The following is a 9,816-nucleotide window of genomic DNA, read 5'->3' on the forward strand; positions in this document are numbered from 1 at the left end:
AAAATATGGCCACCACAGCAGAGCTTAGCGCCGATGCATTAAACAATCTCTGCCAGCGCTATCATGAGCACAACAGTCAGTCCACTCGTCCACGCACACTGGAGGTTCTCAGCTACGAGCATTCCTCCAACGCAGACACTGTTGCCGGCTTCTTGGGCCGCCATCAATTCCTCACTCTCAAAGTACGCCGCATTGACGTTAATGGTCAAGAAAATTACGAACAAATACGCTTCTTCACCAAGTCGCCGCCTCTGGAGCTGGCCTCCCGCATGGAGTATATAGAAGAATTCGGTGTCTTCAAAAAGGAGGTGGCCGTGTACCGAGAATTGATGCCTGAATTGCAGAAAATCTTTCCAATTATCGCGCCAAAATGTTACTATGCTGACGAGCAACTTCTAGTCTTCGAACACCTTGCGGATCAGAATTTCCGCATGGGAGCAGGACGCGATGGGCTACTCAACTACGAGCATCTCCACTGCATATTGAAATCTCTGGCCGCATTGCATGCCAGTTCTATTGTTTACGAGGCAAGCTGTGGTCACAAGCTGAATGAGTTACATCCCGAGGCGGTGGTTGAAAATTCCTACCCCAAGGGAATATCGGAGAACCATGTACGGAAGCGGAACTTCAACAACGGGAATCGCGTATTTTTGGAACTTATAAAACTACTGCCGAAAACCAAGAAAAATTGGACTACATATTACGTGAATTTCCGAAACGCATGTCAACAATCTTCGAATTAGTGCAGACATCGGACAAATATCTGAATGTTTTCTCACATGGTGACCTATGGGCGAACAACATAATGTTTCAGTATGGCAAATAAGGTGAGTCGCCCTTACAAAGTCGTTTGGTGGACTTTCAACTAGCACCACCCATGGTGGACCTGATTACAGTGCTCACGATACCGACGAGCAGCAGCTTCCGCAAGCAGTATTTGCCTGAGTTACTTAGTGACTACTATCGTTTTATGGCCGAGTTCTTGAAGTGCAAGCAACTTAACATTGAAAACTTCTTGCAGCGCGAGGAGTTTTACGAGACTGCAGAGAAGTTCCGGATTGTTGGACTGATTGAGAGCTTACTTTTCTCACATCTAACCGATTTGCCGGCAGTACTAACTGAAAATTTAACATCGTCAGCGAATGGTTTCAGCGACTTTTTCGACGCCAAGCGAGTGGAGATATGTTTGGAAGCGTTTCGTACCGATGATATTTATAGAGAGAGGCCAACAGATATGCTACAAGATTTTATAGATAACTTTGTATTAAACATTAGTATTTAAGAAACCTCTCAGTTGTTTTAAGCGAATAAATATATTAACCTTTAGTTAAAATAGAATTTCCTTAGGCCTCCAGCCGAAATATATTGCACCACCCTAATGTGCGGTGACATGCAACGTATGTACGTACACACACAAACGCACGCAAATACATGTGTACCCCGCCGCTCAATAACAGTTTTGAGGGGAAATTCAACCTAAGTACATACATGATTCGGCGGGTACAACGGAGTTTGCAATTACATATAGTGTGTATCTAAAGCTCACTTAAACAAGAACCATCAACCGCTTCACCAGCTACCACGTCACCCTGAGGTAAGAGCTTCAAGTACGCTTTATAACGTTGTACACAATCAATTTAAATACCAAATAAAGATCAAGGACCACTTATTAATTACACTGGTTTACAGCAAAAATGTTCAATGAATGCCACTACCCACTTTCTATGCAGCTTAAAACAAAAAGTGGTTCCACTTAATCACGTATATCTTACGAACCAATCTAACAATCTTAAATGAGATAATAATATTCTCCATAAAACATTTATACATCACTTTCCGAGAGGACTCACAGTTTCTGACAAATTAATTCTGTGTTCGTATGGAATCGTGGCTTATGTTGAAAGTCTGGCTTTAGTATAATGCGTCATTCGCAGCATACGATTGCGAATGACTCACCGGTGCCAAGCCGTTGTAGAACTTTTGGCAAATAAACGTGCGAGAAATAGTTCCGATACTATAAAGTCAATATTCTTTCTGAGTCTCATCAAAAAATTCATTGTAGTTGAAAGAATAAAGGGAATGCCGCATTATACCAAAGCCAGCTTCTCGACATAAGCTACTATTCCATACGAACACAGAATTAATCATACCAGTTTTTGTTTTTTTAATGAAAAAAAAATAAAAATCAAATTTAACAGAAGAAAAATTTAAAAAATATCAGGTTCTGTGCCAAGTTTTTGCATTTGTGCTAAAGCCTGTTCTGTTACCAAAAAAAAAATCAAGGTACTAGTGAAGAAAAGCGAGGGATAAATAAAGAAGTAATGAGTCGTCAAATGAAAATACGCAAAGATTTTTTATATGAAAAATGAGCAGAAAAGAAAGTTACTCATACGCCACGTACACCTGAGTAACACGCTTTTCTGCTCATCACTTCTTTATATATCCATCGCTTTTCTGCTCATCACTTCTTTATATATCCATCGCTTTTCTTCACTAGTACCCTAATTTTTTTTTGTAACAGAACAGGCTTCAGCACAAATACACCTGTTATTTTTTCAATTTTTCTTTTGTTAAAGTTTTTTTTTTATTTTTTTCATGATTTTTGGAATCACCGAGCAATTTTACATAGAAATTGGATAGTGGCGTCTGGAGAACAAAAACCAAACTAAAATTTGTGATCCAGTGTTATTAATACTTTGAGACCTTGTCTTTTCTTTACATAATAATTTACGTGCGAGCACTCCATTCCGTGAGACGTGTCTGCGCAATAAACAGAGTTGCTATATTTTTAGATACAACGTATGAGAGTCTGCGAATTCTGCCTCTAATTTAGATTTTTATAAGTATGTACTGTAATTTTCGTTCTTCCTACTTTTTGACAGAATGTTGCAGTTTGTCATCTCCATCAAAAACAGTTGAGCCAATTTTGCCAACCATATTTTTTACACATCTAAAGCTTAGTATGCCTACTGTAAAGGTAAATTCCCCCCGCCTACAACGTAGTTGCGGCCAACATTTGAATGAATTATTTTTTATCAGTAAATATCATAGATTTTTCGTTCGGGTGATAATACAGATTCCAACACCAGTGCTGGTTTAAGAGTTTTATTTATAATTTAAAAAAAGTTCGAGAAGGATCACCCTGTACATATGGGCATTTCCAATCCGGTGGGCCGTGACAAAATCTTAAAAACAACAAAATTCAAACTTCAAAATTTAAAAACTCTGGGAATTGAGCAAGACATTTGTATAAAATTTTTTGTGGTAATATTTGAAATATTTAAGATCAATTTTCTAAGCTCCAAAATGTACAAATCTTTCCTGCTTTTTTATCAGCCGAATTATCTGACGTGTCTCTACGTTACTAAAATTTCCATTGAATTTTTTTTTTGTTAATAATAGGGCTGTTCATGATCTTGTGAATATGCTCTTGCATTTGCATATTCCTTGCAGTTGTAAATTCACAACAATAAAATGCACACGGTTGCCATGGCAGCAGCAAAAAATTTGCAAATGCAATTCCAACTGCAAATCCAAGACCATTCCCACAACATCCTGAACAGCCCCAATGTTTTTAAACTTAACGCAAATAATATATTAATTTCGATATATCGAATAAATTTTTTATTTTGACTACCGGCTCTACCTAGCGGTTGCATTTTTACAAATCTATATCGTAAATGCCCATATGAATGTACCTTGGAATTTATATGTAAAGCAATATGAATATATTTTTAAATTTAAAGGTCAGAAATGTGTACTATCTTAGGTGGGCATGTGGTGGGATTTCAACCCGCACCTTAGGTGATATCAAATAACACACTTAGCTCTACATAAGCAAACTTTTATTAAAGTGAAATGAAGTGGAAAAGAGACCAATAATATTCAGATTTAATTTATTGAATTTGGTATCGATATTTGGAATAACGAGTCTTTCTATTTCGATATTAATGAGTACCAGTTTTTTTTTGCAGCTAAAGTTTATATACTTTCGGTTCGATATCGTGTCTCTAGACGTCACGTTTGAGCTACTTAACCTTGACAACTTAAACTAACATAACATTTTATTCAAACTATTAGAGTAAAGATTTCCAATGTCATCCTAATCCGAATCTTGTGGTGTTTTCGTTCCTATTAAAAAAGGCATTTTCATTGCCCCACTCTCTTTACCTGTTCGATTGTAGTATAAAGGGAAAAGCAGAAGGTCGCTTAAACGAGAACATTATGAAATGCATGAGCTAGACAGGGATAAGAAGATAAAATATGCACTTTTACACGGTTGAGTGTAACATCAAACATATTTTGCATCACGGACAGGCAAAATTTTTTGGAGAAATGAAATCACTACACTGAGAAAAGAGTTTAGTTATGTCAATTGACGTGATTTGGATATAGTTACATTATTTGGTTCTAGTTACCAAGCCATGCGTTGAGAGGAATTAATTTAGCTAAATGTTTTCTAAGTGCATTAGTTTTACTTGAATTCATTACGGAAAACTGCGCTCAAAAAGAGCATTTTGGATTTAAAGCAAAAAATCGCCACAAATCTCCCAAGGTGATTTCCCAAAATTTTCACGCGCAACCTGCCTCTAACCATTCCAATCTAATATAAGTGAAATTTTCTTTCAAAACTGTTATCTTTTTACTAAACGGTCGTCAATATATACAAGCAGATTTGAAAATAAAGTAGCATATCACTCTTTTTCCGTTAATATCTGCATATATGTAACATGTTGCTGAGGATATGTTCAAATGAGTCGAGTATATAAACTTCGTTAGGTTACCCAGGCACTTTTTTCTTTTATTTATTTATTTTTTTTGTATTTTTCTAGAAATTTGCTTACAGCTATGCATAGCTCATCTACCCACTTAATATTCAACATTTTGGGAGAAAAACATACATATGTACGTAATAATCAATTTTCCTGTAAATATCTGTACATTTTTTCTCATCGCTGTTTTGGTTTGGCAACAGGCACAAACATTCATACGTACATACATACATAATTGATGTATATGTATCTATCAGCCATGGCTACTTTTTCGCAGACAACTTGTTTTCCAAACAAACCATTTCCAAGCACATTTCCTCGTCGAAATGTGCATCGCAAAGACTGGCAATTTTTTTTTTTTTTTTGGATCTTCGGTTTGTTTATCACTGAATTTCTTCTTATTGCTTTACGGTGTTTCGGTTTTCTTCTTTTGGTGATGGTTTTGATTTTTCAAAACCAAGCCTGGGCTATTCGAGTGCTTGGCGGACTTGAGTGGCGTCGTCGACGTGCATACAACGGTTTGGCTACCTGGTCAAGATGTTAGTTTCAGTCGCCAATCGGACGCGTTCAATTAAAGTACGTATAAAGCGCGCAAATGTACAAAATATAAATTTAAAAAAAAAATTCAATTACTTCTCTTTTGCTTCTTGTGTTCGTCGATATTTGTAGCTGCAGTGTGAAGATAAAAGTTATTTCAATAAATATTGAGCAATTCAAATTGTATTATTGGAAATGTGAGTTCGCTTGAAGTGGCGACATTTTAAGTATTTATTAATTTTTATATTGCTCATTCAATAAATCACAAGTTTATTATCCATTGATAGCCCAGATTTATTGGGGCTGATCGTACATGGTATGCCGAGTAATCGACTATCAGTTATGACCTATTGTTTTATCATTAACATTTAGGGAAAAATAAGCAACTTACTTCATGATTTTTACGGCATATTTAAAACTCTGATTCGATATGACTGAGTTGAAGATACACTGAACAGTTCTAATCAATTTGGTAACAATTACCATTTCTACATCCAGTAGCTATTTCTGTAAACTTCTTCTTAGTGGTTGTTCAAAATAGCGGGTGCCTCCTTCCTATACCGCAAAGAGGTTCTGGGCCGATGAAAGACGTTGAAGCTCATTTCTTATGGGTTGTTCGTCTTTTTGCACATCAGGTGACGATATGGAAGAAAATGCCCAGCATCGTAAAAAAATCCCCAAAAATCAACGGCATTTTTTAACTGCTTGAAACTTGCATTTTGTCCTACTATAATTATATGGGTTACATATAAAACTGCGGAACTAAATTTTTTCTAAAAATGCTGAGCAAAAAGTTTGAAATTTTGGTAAATTTGTTTGCATTTTTATAATATTTGTACAATTTTTGAAATGCGTGTTTATATGCAGTTAATTATATGTAAAATAAGGTACACTTTTATAAAAAAAATTAAATCTATACATAGTATAAAGAAAGTCGAGATTCTTTCTACGCGGTAATCTCGAAAACTATTGAACGGATTTTAACGAGATTTTCTCTATTAGATTCTGTATCGACAGGAGAGTTACCTTTTTAAGTTAGAATTTTAATAGGGTCCGTCCGTTCAATTCTAATATGCGTAGGCGTCAGTTCTGCACCCTCACTGTCAAATGAAAATACTTAGGCTCCGGATGTGTAATAATGTATTATTTTTCTGAGTAGGGCTGCCACCTGTTTAAAAACTATAAGATCTTCACCGTCTGTTGGATAAAAAAGTGAGATACCAAATGAAAATGCATGGCCTCCGCATGTACGAAAACTTTAAGTTTTTTGAGTAGAGTTGCCACCTATTTAAAATTACTATCTTCTATACATAGTATAAAGGAAAGGCGAGGTATTTTAACCACGCTACTGAGCGGATTTAGACAAGATTTGTTATGTATATAATAAACAAAGTACATGATGACATATGATTTCTTTCTCCGACACAATACATTTAATGAGTTAAGTTTTTTTGAATCGAGCTTTTTTCGACATACCTTAAGTTACTTTATCAGATATGTACACGCTAAAGAATTATTGAATGCGCTGAAATTTAATTACTGTCTTTTGTTTTGTTACTAATCAAATATTTTTAAACTTAAATAAAAAAGTAGGTTTCAAACCCATTTATTTATTATATATTATATGGTAGGGCAACTTCTCAAATTCTATTGGTGCAATTTGTTCACCTTAAGTTGTTGAAATATAATGAATATCTAAATCCCCGGTCTAATCCTGGGATCGCAAAAGTCGAAACAATGAACTAGAGAGTTGTTAGGAAATAATGATCAAGTGACAGTGCTTGGCTAGGTATAAATCTAGGTTTACGCGTCTTTTTTCGCAGACGTTTTTACGCGTCTTTTTACGTCAATGCGTCATATTTCGCCGTCAAAAAAATGGCGCGACAGATATTTTCTGGATTAATATTCAACTCCACATTCGTCGACAATTGAGTATTTCCTATAGTAGCTACAGTGCTGCGATTAGTATAGGTTTATATTCTATATATACGAGTCATACGAGTATAGGTCACGATAAAGATTATTAACAACCCCGTTTATTGCCCGTTATGTCCAGAAGCCGACATGTATTCCAAGGATAGGTACAAAGGGAATATTCTAACCATGTTGTAGCATTGGTCGGCTTCTGAGCACATTTCCTTAGCTATTATCTAATTTTGTCTACTTCTCTTTCTAATTTGTTCGGTCACATTCCATACAAATTTATTTATTTATATAGTTTTTTTTTTAAATTTCGGAATAATTTAGTTAGTGCATTCCTCATAAAATCCTCAACGATGGTCAGACTCGTTCGTAGAGTACTCATATGTACGAACATTCTAAGTTTTGTTTTTTTTGTTATTAGGCAATACGCTCGACTTCGGTAGCCGTCTTTCATGCTCTCAATGTAATTTTTATTTATGTCTACAAAAATAAGCCACACTCTAGATTACACCATGCAACCTAAACGTTCAATTTGCTACATTCAATTACTTAACATTCGAAGCGCATTAAACAAATGTTTATTTAAGACTTCACCTTAGCCCAATTGCAAATTGATTACAACCGACTCCGCGCTGTGGGGAATAAAATTAACAATGGTCAAATCAGAACTGGAAATTAATGAGCCTGTGTTACATTTAGTATATTTTTGCAAACCGCAAAGTTTAGTAGCTTAACTACCAATAATCAAGAAATAAATAAATTATAATGAACTAAATTAATTGTAAACAGTGTATTTGCTTTTGTAATTTTGACAATTAAAACGCCCACTTGGAACAATATATATGCTTACTGACTACCGAATGACAGCCGTAGCCCGCCGCTTGTCGCACAACCACAGCAGCGATGTACAGCGGTTTTTTTTTTGTGAACCCAAGTAGAGTTTTGTGTGCTGTGTGGAGTCGATAAATGGACACCTTGGGAGCAAAATAGTGCTTAATTCGCTTTTGTGTATTTTTTTTTGCTTCCCTTGTTTCGGTCATTGGATTTGTAGGCTTAAACGTGTTTTACCAATTTGGAAATAATTAACATTCAACCCGTAATAAAATTTTGGAAATATTGTTGATATAATTTTTTCTTACTGCGAGGGCGAATAGAGAAACATAGGCGCACCGACATACATACATACATACAGGTCTAACAAGTACTGTAATAACAAAATTTATTTGAAATGCATTTGACTCGACCTTGCGTACCTTTTAATTGTTCGTTTTGGTTATTTGTTACCAAATTCAAGTACTTAAATATAGATATAATCGCGGCATTTATTTTCTTTGGCGGAACGGTACTTTAAACATAACCTATAACAAGGTAATATATCGTAAAATAAACTTAAAAAGCTTGTGAGTAAAATCAGATTTTAAAGATTATGACAAAGATGTCGTGCCCCCCCCCCCCCCCCCCCCCCCATTTTTTGCACTCAATGGCGAGTTTCCTTCGGCGGGAGATGCCTATTATACCACTCAATCAGTGGAGCAATCTGAACAATGCGTAATGACGCCTTAAGCAATTAATGCCACTGTATATAATGGGTTCCGCATAGGGTTTACTCAATGGAGATCTCAAATAGCTAAGAGTGGGCAGAAAGGTATTGATAATTAATTTTAATTTTTCGCAGACATATGGTTAGAATCAATGCCGAAGTGGGTGGAGTAGTTTTCTCGCGAAACCCCACCCTGAAGTACTCCATTTGTTTGCCATACTAATTTTGTGTCTTGCAGGTCTAATTCTCAGCTTCTATGGGGGCTATAAATGAACTTGACCCGGTGCAGTTGAAGGCTAAGCAAAACTCTCTTAAATTTATTTTGGCAACTGGTCTCAGGAATATAGAGTGAACTTGCGAAGAGGACATTACCAAGCATGTTCTTCTATGAAAAGAACGTTTTGATCTACCTTTTTTCTATGCTCAATTAAATGGAAGACTGCCTGACCTCTAACCAAACTTACTCTAGGTGGAATTAAAAAATTTTGGAAGCTAATACTTACATTCTAACAGGTCACTGTCCTCCTACTATGGTTCTCATGGCCTCATAAAGGATTTGGAGATAAAATACGTTCCCAGGTCCCTTTCCCAATACTTTAAGGACGATGCGACTCACATTTTTGTAGCGAATACCCTGCTCTAAAAATAAAAATACCATCGCGCAATCGTTGCGTCATCACAGGACAGTAACCAAGAAAGTGGCAATTACATAATCGATCTCGCATCAAGCGACTTTGTGTCTGAAATAAATAGATTTACGTTCACGCAATTGAAATGCATGTATGTATATAAGCATGTAGTATTTATGTATAAGTATACATATATTCAGATATACGAGCATGGGCACATCCCAGTGAGAAAATAGGGAATGCATTACTTTTTCCACGCAAAGATAAACCGACTACGATTGAAGGCAAATATTTTAAACATTATCGTTGAGATAGCCGAGTTTTTGCTTACCTAAGCGATCGAAGGGATGAAGTGTAGTTTTAAGCCCCAACGTAAACACAAAGCTGGAGAACAAATTTAATTATGGATTTTTTC

At 35.9% G+C, this 9,816-nt stretch overlaps 1 pseudogene; it reads left to right on the forward strand.

Annotated features, from left to right (window-relative positions):
- Nucleotides 1-1,282, forward strand: LOC118742148 (annotated as a pseudogene).
- The last annotated feature ends 8,534 nt before the right edge of the window (nucleotides 1,283-9,816 follow it).

This window comes from Rhagoletis pomonella, unplaced genomic scaffold, assembly GCF_013731165.1.
Source record: "Rhagoletis pomonella isolate Grant_MI unplaced genomic scaffold, Rhpom_1.0 Rhpom_scaffold_00006, whole genome shotgun sequence".
Lineage (NCBI taxonomy): Eukaryota > Metazoa > Arthropoda > Insecta > Diptera > Tephritidae > Rhagoletis > Rhagoletis pomonella.